Consider the following 13,253-nt stretch of genomic DNA (forward strand, 5'->3'; position numbering starts at 1 on the left):
CCTTAAAGGGATACTGTAGGGGGGTCGGGGGAAAATGAGTTGAACTTACCCGGGGCTTCTAATGGTCCCCCGCAGACATCCTGGGTTGGCGCAGCCACTCACCGATGCTCCGGCCCCGCCTCCAGTTCACTTCTGGAATTTCTGACTTTAAAGTCAGAAAACCACTGCGCCTGCGTTGCCATATCCTCACTCCCGCTGATGTCACCAGGAGTGTACTGCGCAGACACAAACCATACTGGGCCTGCGCTGTGCGCTCTTGGTGACATCAGCGGGATCGAGGACACGTCAACGCAGGCGCAGTGGTTTTCAGACTTTAAAGTCTGAAATTCCAGAAGTGAACCGGAGGCGGGGCCGGAGCATCGGTGAGTGGCTGCGCCAACACAGGATGTCTGCGGGGGACCGTTAGAAGCCCCGGGTAAGTTCAACTCATTTTCCCCTGACCCCCCTACAGTATCCCTTTAAGGACCAGCGCTGATTTTTGTGATCTGTGCTGGGTGGGCTCTGCAGCCCCCAGCACGATCAGCTGGCACGCAGAGCGATCAGATCGCCCCCCTTTTTCCCCCCTATGGGGATGATGTGCAGGGGGGGGTCTGATCGCTCCGTTCTGCAGGCATGTTGCGGGGGGGGGCACCTCAAAGCCCCCCTCCGCGGCGAGATTCCCCCCTCCCTCTCCTACCTGCTCTCCCCCCCCCGGTGATCGGGGCTGCACAGGACGCTATCCGTCCTGTGCAGCCAGTGACAGGCTGTCCCCTGTCACATGGCAGCGCCGTACAATGTAAACAAAGGAGACATACGTCTCCTACGTTTACATTTAGTCTGCGAGCCGTGATCAGCGGCTCGCAGGCTATTCACGGAGACCCGCTCCGTGATCTAACAGGAAACGGCCGCTCGCGCGAGCGGCCTTTCCTGATTAATTAGGGAGGCACCTGGCGACGCAGATCTGCGTCGCTGGTCCTTCAGCTACCACTTTGCCGCCGCACGATATGAGTGTGCGGTCGGCAAGTGGTTAAAGGACTTCCCGATGCACAATAAAAAAAATATTTTTCAATTACGCTTCTTCCGGCCCCGAGCAGCTGTTGCAGTCCCTCGCCGCAGCCCTGGTCCTCTTCAGTGTCCCTGCTGGCCGTCCGCAATGATGTCTACCTGCTGGCAGGGTCTGCTCTTCTGCGCCTGAGTCCACGTCATCTGGCGCATACTGCGCCTGAGGATTAGTTTTGCACACGCCCAGTATGCGCCAGATGATGTGGACGCGCAGGCACAGAAGACCCGACCACCTGGCAGGTAGCCATCATTGTGGACGGCCAGCAGGGACACTGAAGAGGACCAGGGCTGTGGCGAGGGACTGTGACTGCTGCTCGGGGCCAGAAGAAGCCCTAGGTGATTAAAAAATAGATTTTTTACTTTGCATTGGAAGTCCTTTAACCCTCCTGGCGGTTTATCAAAATCCACCAGGGGGCAGCAGAGCAGTTTAAATTTTTTTTTTTTTTTTCATGTAGCGAGACAAGGTCTTGCTACATATTAGCATATTAGGGGGCATCCCCCCAGCCCCTCCGATCGCCGGAGGCGATCGGAGATCAGGAGATCCCGTTCAAAGAACGGGATCTCCTGGAGGGCTTCCCCCATCGCCATGGCGATGGGCGGGATGACGTCACCGACGTCGTGACGTCAAAGGGGACTCCGATCCACCCCACAGCGCTGCCTGGCACTGATTGGCCAGGCAGCGCACGGGGTCTGCGGGGGGGGGGGCGGCGCGACGAATAGCGGCGGATCGGCGGGTAGCGGCGGCGATCGTCATGCACACGCAGCTAGCAAAGTGCTAGCTGCGTGTAGCAAAAAAAAAATTATGCAAATCGGGGCCTGAGCGGTGCCTTCCGGCGGCATAGCCCGTGCTCAGCACGGGCTTACCGCCAGGGAGGTTAAAGGAAACCCTTAAAGTGTACCTGAGTTGTGTACTGGTGTATTTATACTTACCTGGGGCATCCTCCAGCCCAATGAGGTGCTCCCTCGCTGTCCTCTCTGGCCGCTTTGTTGTCTTATTACACAACCTCCTCCTGGTAATCTGGCCAGTCATGCGCTTCTGCACATGTCTGTTTCCCTCACCATTCCCTGTTGTCCTTCTTGTTCCTCTCTGATATCCATTCAGCAGCTGTTCCCTCTGAAAGTTGCATGTGCCTCCTGAATTGCGCTCCCACAGCCGGGAGAATTCTGCTCTTGCGAAGTTGCTAAAAATTGGTATTGCGCATGCGGCAAACATTTCCAACTATGGAAGTGTGATCAGGGAGGCGTGTGGCCATGCCTGGTCTCTCACCCTCTGTAGGGGCCTCAGGCTGAGCTGTCCCTGTGCTCCACAGCCCCCTTAAAGGGAAATTTAAAAAAAAAAAACACTTACCTGGGGCTTCCTCCAGCTCCTGGCATCCAGCTGTGAAGAAGCCGAACTCGCCAGGTCAGCTTCCAGGTCAGCTTCTGTGCGCTCCACGGCGCGGGTCACGTGGTGTACGTGACATCATCGGGTCTCTACTGCGCAGGCGCAGTAGTTCTGCGCCTGCACAGTAGAGACCCGATGACGTCCCTACACCACGTGACCCCCCGCCGTGGAACGCACAGCAGCTGACCTGGAAGCCAACCTGTCGAGGTCGGCTTCTTCACAGCTGGATGCCGGGAGGGAGAGGAGCTGCGGCGAGGGCACCGATCGACTGCCAGGAGCTGGAGGAAGCCCCAAGTAAGTGGAGGTTTTTTTTTTTTTTCAGCGCGGACCCTCCCTTTAAGAGTAGTACTCGCATGTCCTCGATCCAATGGCAAATCTCTCTGCTCTCCTCAAGCTGAGAGTAACTATGGTGACTTTCCTGTCGCTTAGCCTCCAGGTTCCATGGTTACTCCCAGCGCGCCGATTCCATGATAAACGTTCCCTATCTTCCTCACTGGTACCCCCTACTGCTGGCTTTTATTGATCACATCATTACGTGACATCGGCATTAGGAGGAAGCAGGGAGAGGAGGACGCTTATCATGCAGGCACCCAGGAGTAGGTGAGTTGACTGCTGCTCTTCCCGCTGCGCGGAGTGGGGAACACAGGAGCCATGGGGGTGGGGCACGGGGGAACAGAAGTGACACTGGGAAAAAAAGAACAAGGGACATGAGGTGACACAGAGGGAGACAAAAGAGACAGAGGGGGACAAAAAAGGCACAGGGGGAATAGATGACATAGAGGAGGACAGAAGAGGCACAGAAATGAGTGTTCTGACTTAAGAACAGATTTAGATTAAGAACAAACCTACATTCCCTATTTCCTTCATTAATAGGTACAGGTTGCTATTATTATATTATATTATACAGGTTATTATTAGGTACAGTTTGTCTTGCAAGTACTGAATATATTCTGTTTTTGCCATCAGAACTGCCTTAATTTTAATTCTGTATGGCATTCCTCTGAGATTTTTGGTCCATACTGACATGTCATGCATGGTCACGCCTATTTTTGTCATTTGTGGTACCGCCCCAATCCCCCCCCCCCCAGGGCCTCTGGGTTGCATTTTCCCCCCAGGCCAAAAGGTCCCAGTCCTCCCCTGGAGGGCTCCCAGCCTAAGCCCTGGCACCCAATCACAGAAAGGAACCCTCGGGTGGGTTAGTTTTAGATAGGTAGTGTGTGCGGTTTGGGGGGGGGGGGGGGGTTAGTTTTAGGCATTAGATAGGTAGTGTGTGCGGGTGGGGAGGGGGTTCATTTTAGGCATTAAAGAGAAACTCCGACCAAAAATTTAACTTTATCCCAATCAGTAGCTAATACCCCCTTTTACATGAGAAATCTATTCCTTTTCACAAACAAACCATCAGGGGGAGCTGTATGACTGATATTGTGGTGAAACCCCTCCCACAAGTAACCCCTCTCACAAGAAAAGTTCAAACTTTTGGCAGTTTCCTGTCTGTGAGCCTTGTTGTATTGAGGTAAATAACTGCCAAAGACCATGCAGCAGCTACATCACCTGCCAACAGTAAAATGTTCACTGGAGTTCCTCTTTAAAGGACCACTCCCGCGAATCACTTAATTTTCAGCTACCCCACAGTAGATATAACAAGTTTATAACAGCCTTGCTGTGGGCTTTTTTTATATTTTGTGATGGCCCTTTAATTTACCACATATCATTGTAATCTGTGGCCGTCAGTCCCTCACAGAACGGTGATGGACTTTTTTAACTAGCAGTCACAGCAGGGGGAGTCTTTTCAGGTTTTGAGGGAAAAAAAACAGATGGTATAGCCCTGCTGTTACAACTGCCGAAAACTATAATGCAGGAGCTCACCTATTGCCCGTTTTCCCCATTACGAACAGTTACAGCAAGGACCCCCGCACTCTGGCATTCCATACAGGCTTTGAGGGAGGCAGCTGTCAGCGCAGACTCTGCTGCACAATGAGCCGCTCTCCCTCGCCATCCATTTGCCGATTGTCAGACCTGCGGCTACTAATGAGCCGGCTCTGATGTCTGTCACCGCGGCTCTGCCCCCATGATAACGTCGGGCTTAAGCGCAAGCGCAAAACTGCTGAGTGTCGGCAAATGAATGGAGGGGAGGAGCAGCTAACCGGCTCATTAAGCCTGACGTCATCATGGGGGCAGAGCCGCGGTGACAGACAACAGAGCCGGCTCATTAGTAGCCGCAGGTCTGACAATCGGCAAATGGATGGCGAGGGAGAGCGGCTCATTGTGCAGCAGAGTCTGCTCTGACAGCTGCCTCCCTCAAAGCCTGTATGGAATGCCAGAGTGCGGGAGTCCTTGCTGTAACTGTTCGTAATGGGGAAGACGGGCAATAGGTGAGCTCCTGCATTATAGTTTTCGGCAGTTGTAACAGCAGGGCTATACCATCTGTTTTTTTTCCCTCAAAACCTGAAAAGGCTCCCCCTGCTGTGACTGCTAGTTAAAAAAGTCCGTCACCGTTCTGTGAGGGACTGACGGCCACAGATTACAATGATATGTGGTAAATTAAAGGGCCATCACAAAATATAAAAAAAAGCCCACAGCAAGGCTGTTATAAACGTGTTATATCTACTGTGGGGTAGCTGAAAATTAAGTGATTCGCGGGAGTGGTCCTTTAAGTAGGTAGTGGGCTTGATTCACTAACCGGCGCTAAGTGTTAGCGCCCCAGTGCAAACCCCCTTAGTGCATGGAAAGTAGCTTTGCGCGCACTAATAGTCGCGCAAAACCACATCGCGAATAAAACTTTGCACTTCGCGTGTTAACTCGGTGCGCCGAAAATGTCGCACCGGTGCGCGGGAAACGGCACATATGGTGCCCCTGAAACGGCGCAGTAGTGCGCCTGACAGTGGGACGTTAAAGGGCGCACTGGTGCGACGTTTCAAGGGCACCATATGCTCCATTTTTGTCACACCGCATGCAACGTTTTCGGTGCACCGAGTTCACGCGCGAAGTGTGACGTTTTATGCATGCTAAGTCCTTAGTGCTGTAGTTTGGACGTCTTAACCTTTAAGGCGTCCAAACTCACTTTGCGCCGGTTTGTGAATCAAGCCCAATGTGTGCTGGTGGGGGAGTTAGTTTTAGGCATTTGGGGGCGGTTAGGGTAAGGCATCAGGGGGGAGGGTTCTGTATAAGAGTAGGGTTAGGCTTTGCCATAGTACACTATTGTGATATCATATTTTACATTTTTATAGTAAAATATTGGTATTTCATAATGATATTTTACTAACTACGCGCCCGTAACTACGCGCCCAAATTTCCAGGCACCCTTAACTGATGAACTCCTGGTGGGGTGTAGAACATGGTGGTCTGTACATGAACTACATGAACTACTGCATGTGAAAGGGCTGCACATGGTATGGGGGGCTGCTGTACATGGATGAGGGTGAGCTCAACTGCTCTACATGGAGTAGGGGCTGTTGTTCCATCAGGTTCATTCTGTAAATGTAATGGGGAGAGTTGCTGTCCATAGTTTGCACATGGAAGGGCAGGAGACTGCATATGTACAGTATATAAGAGGTATATCTGCTGCACTTAGGCGATGGGCCAATGGAAGAGGATGTTGGTGTGAATAGAAGTGAGGGAAGAGTTGGCGACTAGTGATGGTAGCTACGAGTGCGTAGCTACTCATAACTGAAATTTAAATTAGATAGCACTGCCTGCGGTGGGGGGTTAACTTTCCCATGCTGCTGCCTATAGCCAATGCGTTTCACTCGCGATCCATGTAACGACACTATTTACTCCTTCCGGGTTTGAAGGAGGAAATAGTGGAGTTATGTGGACCACAAGTGGAACGCATCGCTATAGGAGGCATAGGTAATTTAATCCCCCCTCTGAGGTGGGAATCACTATCTAATTTAAATTTCGATCACAAATAGCTATGTACTCATAGTTACTCATAGTTACCATCACTATTGGCGACACAAATAAAGTTGGGTGCTAGTCAACTTTAGAGGACCCAATGGGAATCCTGATAGACAAACGTCCACTTCCTGCTTACAGCAAACTCACTACATTTGGTCCTGGCCACTCATTTGTAAGAAATAGGGGACCCAGGGGAAACACTAACACAAAATTTCACACCAAGACCATCACCCACTAAACCTATTTGGTTGGTGATGTGTATAGTGACTACTGCTTGGTTCCCTATTTCTTACAAATGGTAGTGACCATTTGTCTTTGGGGATTCCCATTGGGTCCCCTAAAGCTGACCTAGTGCAAAAAGGAGCCAGTAGGACTTAGCAGGAAAAGAGAGTCTAGGGGCCATCATGTGTCCATTGGGGGGAAATTAGAGATGGCGGTTCGGCGGGAAAACAGGTTTACGCACTCAGGTTTGTGGGTTTGCAAACCCCTGAATGTTCAATATGGGATATCTGGTTTGCACCATTCAGTGTTGCAATCCACTGTCGCCATTGTACATCCATCCTATCCATTTAGCTGTCTATGGATTGGGTGGCCCCACCTCCACGAGTCCAGGATGGTAAGGGGAGGGGAGAGGTGACTTGGGCCAGCAGCCAGCAGTGCTGCGATGTGGTTCAGCAGGTTAACATGCATTTTAGTTTGGGTCAATGGTTTGCCAGTAAATTGCATGCAAGCAGTTCCCCCCTTCAGGTTTCGACCGATGGACTCTCCACACCAAGTTTGCCCAACACTAATGAAGATTAAAATAAAGTTATTTATTTATTTATTTTTAAATAACACAGTAATTACAGTTAAATTCAAAAGGTGGTTGTCTGGATAAAAGCATAAAATGTATTCCTTTTTTAAAATAAAATGCAACACTTCCACAATCTGACAATACAGTGAGTATTCTTTGATCTAGTTTTCGGAGTGCATGTGATTTCTTTAATTTTGCAAGGACATCTGCTTTATAAGCGTGCCTTCACTAGTGTTGGGCAAACAGTGTTCGCCACTGTTCGGGTTCTGCAGAACATCACCCTGTTCGGGTGATGTTCGAGTTCGGCCGAACACCTGACGGTGCTCGGCCAAACCGTTCGGCCACATGGCCGAACTAAGAGCGCATGGCCGAACGTTCCCCGAACGTTCGGCTAGCGCTGTGATTGGCCGAACGGGTCACGTGGTTCGGGCCCGAACGCGCTCTGATTGGCCGAACGGTCACGTGGTTCGGGTAAATAAATACCCGAACCACGTCATATCTCCGCCATTTCTCTGTGGGTTTAGCTTTGGGTAGGCAGGCAGGGTAGTTCGCTCTCCAGCCACGCTAGCCAGGGTCCCCCCCAGTCATTGTGTGTCGCTGCTGGGAACAGTAGTACACCGCTCGCTCAGCCACACTATATATATAGCATTGTTTACTGCCACTGTGTACCTCGCTCAGCCACACTATATATAGCATTGTGTTTTCTGACACTCTGTGTACACGGCTTAGCCTGGCTATATAGCATTGTGTGTACTGCCACTGTGCACCTCGCTCAGCCACGCTATATATAGCATTGTGTTTTCTGACACTCTGTGTACACGGCTTAGCCTGACTATATAGCATTGTGTGTACTGCCACTGTGCACCTCGCTCAGCCACGCTATATATAGCATTGTGTTTACTGCCACTCTGTGTACACCGCTCAGCCAGACTATATACCATTGTTTACTGACACTCTGTGTACACCGCTCAGCCAGACTATATACCATTGTTTACTGACACTCTGTGTACACGGCTCAGCCTGACTATATAGCATTGTGTGTACTGCCACTGTGCACCTCGCTCAGCCACGCTATATATAGCATTGTGTTTACTGCCACTCTGTGTACACCGCTCAGCCAGACTATATACCATTGTTTACTGACACTCTGTGTACACCGCTCAGCCAGACTATATACCATTGTTAACTGACACTCTGTGTACACGGCTCAGCCTGACTATATAGCATTGTGTGTACTGCCACTGTGCACCTCGCTCAGCCACGCTATATATAGCATTGTGTTTACTGCCACTCTGTGTACACGGCTTAGCCTGACTATATAGCATTGTGTGTACTGCCACTGTGCACCTCGCTCAGCCACGCTATATATAGCATTGTGTTTACTGCCACTCTGTGTACACCGCTCAGCCAGACTATATACCATTGTTTACTGACACTCTGTGTACACCGCTCAGCCAGACTATATACCATTGTTTACTGACACTCTGTGTACACGGCTCAGCCTGACTATATAGCATTGTGTGTACTGCCACTGTGCACCTCGCTCAGCCACGCTATATATAGCATTGTGTTTTCTGACACTCTGTGTACACGGCTTAGCCTGACTATATAGCATTGTGTGTACTGCCACTGTGCACCTCGCTCAGCCACGCTATATATAGCATTGTGTTTACTGCCACTCTGTGTACACCGCTCAGCCAGACTATATACCATTGTTTACTGACACTCTGTGTACACCGCTCAGCCAGACTATATACCATTGTTTACTGACACTGTGTACACGGCTCAGCCTGACTATATAGCATTGTGTGTACTGCCACTGTGCACCTCGCTCAGCCACGCTATATATAGCATTGTGTTTTCTGACACTCTGTGTACACGGCTTAGCCTGACTATATAGCATTGTGTGTACTGCCACTGTGCACCTCGCTCAGCCACGCTATATATAGCATTGTGTTTACTGCCACTCTGTGTACACCGCTCAGCCAGACTATATACCATTGTTTACTGACACTCTGTGTACACCGCTCAGCCAGACTATATAGCATTGTTTACTGCCACTCTGTGTACATGGCTCAGCCAGACTATATAGCATTGTGTGTACTGCCACTCTGTGTACACCGCTCAGCCAGACTATATAGCATTGTTCACTGCCACTCTGTGTACACGGCTCAGCCAGACTATATAGCATTGCGTACTCTGCCAGTCAGTGTGTATATTGCTGGGATCAGTAATACTCCACTCACCGTCAACCACTATATGAGCTCACCATGAGTTCCTCAGAGACCTCCGCTGTGAGCAGCACTCCCAACAACAGCAACAGCCAACGCAAGCTATAACATCCACCCCAGCAGCCAGTGGTCAGCAGCAGCCCTCCCCGGAGGAGAACGTTGTGTCCATCGGTCCGGCGCCAGAGCGATTAATGAGGGCTGCCATTGAGGAGATGATGGGGCCTGATGTGGAGGAGGAGGTCGGGCTCAGGCCAGCATCCCAAGTTAATGTTGAGGACGATGAGGGGTCTGTGACTGTGTCTGGGGATGTTGGGGTGGCAGAGGTGGTGGGTGGGTCAGACTCAGGAGAAGAGTTGTATGATGAGGATGATGATCGGGACCATCTGTATGTGCCTCAGAGTCCGACCCCGGAAAACATGTTGTATCTTGTGTTTAGGTACTAAAATCTGCGTTCCCAGTAGTGTTGGGCGAACAGTGTTCGCCACTGTTCGGGTGCTGCAGAACATCACCCCGTTCGGGGTGACTATATAGCAGACTATATAGCATTGTGTTTACTGCCACTCTGTGTACACGGCTCAGCCACACTATATAGCATTGTGTTTACTGCCACTCTTTGTCTGCTGGGAACAGTAGTACACCGCTCACCCGCCACTGTATAGCATTGTGCTCTGTGTCGCTGCTGGCAATAGTGGTACACCGCTCACCCACCACTGTATAGCATTTCTGTACTGCCACTGTACTGCTGCCAGTCAGCGTGTACTGTAAGGATAAGTGAAATGAGGAAGAAATCCGGTGAAAGAGGGAGGGGCAAGGGAAGAGGTGTTTCCCCTGACGGTTGTGCTGGGGAGCTGTACTCCACGGCGGCGGCCCCCCACAATGACATATGACGAGTTTGAGGAGATGGAAGAGGAGGGTATGGACAATGTGGACATAGACCCAGATTTTGTTTGTGAACGAGAACATCGCCGTCGTAGCAGCAGCACAGATGAGTCTGTTGAAGAACCCACTGCTGCACGAGTTCACCTTGTGCCACAAGGTAGGCGGCGCGCAATTTCAGGCACCACAAGCGTGGAAGTTCAAGTGAGAGGCAAAAGAGGCGCAAACAGAAATCGCCAGCAAGGCAGGTGCTCCAAGGTCTGGGCTTTCTTTGAAGACTGCACTGAGGATGTTACCATGGCGATTTGCAAGGTGTGCAAGACCCGCCTGAGCAGGGGGAAAAGTATTAACAACCTCTCCACCACCAGCATGAGCCGCCACATGCTATCCAAACATCCCACTCTGTGGGCAAACGTGGCAGGACAGGGTACCACCAGCAACACTGCCTCCCTTGGGTTCACCAGACTCACCACCAGACCCGCCTCAGCAGCAGCAGTAGCCCAGCCATTGCGTGGTTCAAAACATTCCAAAAAATCAGATGACGCTGACACTGTCACTTTCCGGAGTAGTGCTCTTGAGGTCTCCCAGTGTTCATCAAACACAACAACCAACAGCCCTTCGTTGTGCAGCCCTACGGTTCAGTTGTCTGTCTCGGAGATGTTTGAGCGCAAGAGGAAATTGCCAGCAAATGACCCCGGGCCGTGGCAGTAAGAGCCAGCATAGCCAAGCTTCTGGCCTGCGAAATGCTGCCATATCGAGTGGTGGAGACAAACAGCTTCAAGGGCATGATGTCAGTGGCCATCCTACGTTACGTGGTTCCCAGCCGCTACCACTTTGCGCGCTCTGCAGTGCCTGAGTTGCATGAGCACGTGGTCAGCAAAATAACCCGAAGCTTGAAGAATGCCGTTGCCTGCAAGGTTCACCTCACCACTGACACCTGGACGAGTGCGTTCGGCCAGGGTCGATACATCTCCCTTACCGCGCACTGGGTGAACCTTGTGGAGCTTGGCAGCGAATCCTCACCTGCTACGGCGCGGGTGTTGCCCACGCCGCAAACACCTGCACCGCCGTCCCTCCCACTGGATAACAGCAGCACCTACCTCTCTGACTCCTTCTCCTCCAACGCATCTCAAAGCTGTACCTCATCCGGAAACGCTAACCCAGCACCAGCAGCAGTAGGATCGTGGAAGCAGTGCAGCACAGCTGTTGGCATGCGTCAGCAAGCGTTGCTGAAGCTGATCTGCCTTGGGGATAAGCAGCACACAGGGGAGGAAATTTGGAGGGGAATAAAGGAACAGATGGATTTGTGGCTGGCACCGCTGGACCTGAAACCGGCCATGGTTGTGTGTGATAATGGGAGTAATCTCATTCGCGCTTTAAGGTTGGCTAAGCTGACACATGATGAAGAAGAGGAGGAGGAACAGCTGGAGTTGGAGCAGGAATTTCCTGCCACCACTGACGAGGGCCAGAGCGGTGCACGTTGGACTTCCACAATTCAGCGCGAATGGTCAGCAGAAGCAGACCAGGAAGAAGGTGACGACTATGATGCATCACAACAATCACAACGCTCACAAGAGGATGATGAGGATTCTGGTAGGACTCTGGCACACATGGCTCAATTCATGCTAAACTGCATTGAACGCGACCCACGCATTGTGCGCATTCGGGACAACACCAATTACTGGGTTTATATACCCTTCTGGATCCACGGTACAAACACAATGTTCCAAAACTGCTTGAAGAGTCAGACAGGTCAAATGGAAGAATACCAGCAGGCCCTTGTGGAGACTTTAGAGAGGAGATTGACATCCTCCCCCTCCTCTAGCCAGTTGTACGCCAACAGACTGACTTCCGCAAACCCAGGACGACCAGGAGGGCAGCATACAACACAAGCCGCAGCTAGTGCCCAAAAGGGAATGGTATCGGCAGTGTCCTTGGAGTGGGAAAATTTTCTGACACCCATGCAGCAGCAGCCCACAGAACAGCAAGCGTGCAGATCCACCTCCAACACCGATCGCCTGGAGAAGATGGTCAAGGACTACATGTCAGATGGCGTAGCTGTGTCTAACAATCCATCTGCACCCTTCAACTATTGGGTATCGAAGCTAGACACCTGGCACGAACTGGCAATGTACGCAATAGAGGTGCTGGCTTGCCCGGCAGCCAGCGTTATGTCGGAACGCTGTTTCAGTGCTGCCGGAGGCATCGTCACAGATCGGCGTATCCGCCTCTCCACAGAAAATGCAGACCGTCTGACTCAAATTAAAATGAATCAATCCTGGATTGGAAACGACTACGCAACACTCCAGGACCCCAACCAAGTAACATGACCAATGAACATCTGGGATGGTTTAGCGTTTCCGGTCCCTGTTTATTGAACCTCTCATCTGTATTACATTTATGACTGCATGGCGGCAAAAAGCATTGCTGCTATATCCGCACGCTTTTTGTCCTCATGCAAGGCCTGGGTTGTTGTGTCTCAAAAAGCATGGCCTTCTCCTCCTGCGCCTGCTCCTGTTCCATCACGTGTGCTGCTGCTGCTGGGTTAGCGTTTCCAGTCCCTGTTTATGGAACCTCTCATCTGTATTACATTTATGACTGCATGGCGGCAAAAAGCATTGCTATATCCGCACGCTTTTTGTCCTCATGCAAGGCCTGGGTTGCGTCTCAAAAAGCGTGGCCTTCTCCTCCTGCGCCTCCTCCTGTTCCATCACGTGTGCTCTGTGCTGCTGCTGCTGCTGGGTTAGCGTTACCGGTCCCTGTTTATTGAACCTCTCATCTGTATTACATTTATGACTGCATGGCGGCAAAAAGCATTGCTATATCCGCACGCTTCTTGTCCTCATGCAAGGCCTGGGTTGTTGTGTCTCAAAGCGTAGCCTTCTCCTCCTGCGCCTCCTCCTGTTCCATCACGTGTGCTCTGTGCTGCTGCTGCTGCTGGGTTAGCGTTACCGGTCCCTGATTATTGAACCTCTTCTCTTTATTACATTTATGACTGCATGGCGGTAAAAAGCATGCTATCCGCACGCTT

The 13,253-nt window shown here is 51.2% G+C and overlaps 1 protein-coding gene across 1 annotated transcript in view; it reads left to right on the forward strand.

Moving 5' to 3' along the window:
* The window catches only part of LOC137522940 (serine-rich adhesin for platelets-like), a 292,674-nt gene that overhangs the window by 374 nt on the left and 279,047 nt on the right, over positions 1-13,253 (forward strand). The gene's annotated exons all lie outside the window — the stretch shown is intronic.

This window comes from Hyperolius riggenbachi, chromosome 6 (genome assembly GCF_040937935.1).
Source record: "Hyperolius riggenbachi isolate aHypRig1 chromosome 6, aHypRig1.pri, whole genome shotgun sequence".
Classification (NCBI taxonomy): domain Eukaryota; kingdom Metazoa; phylum Chordata; class Amphibia; order Anura; family Hyperoliidae; genus Hyperolius; species Hyperolius riggenbachi.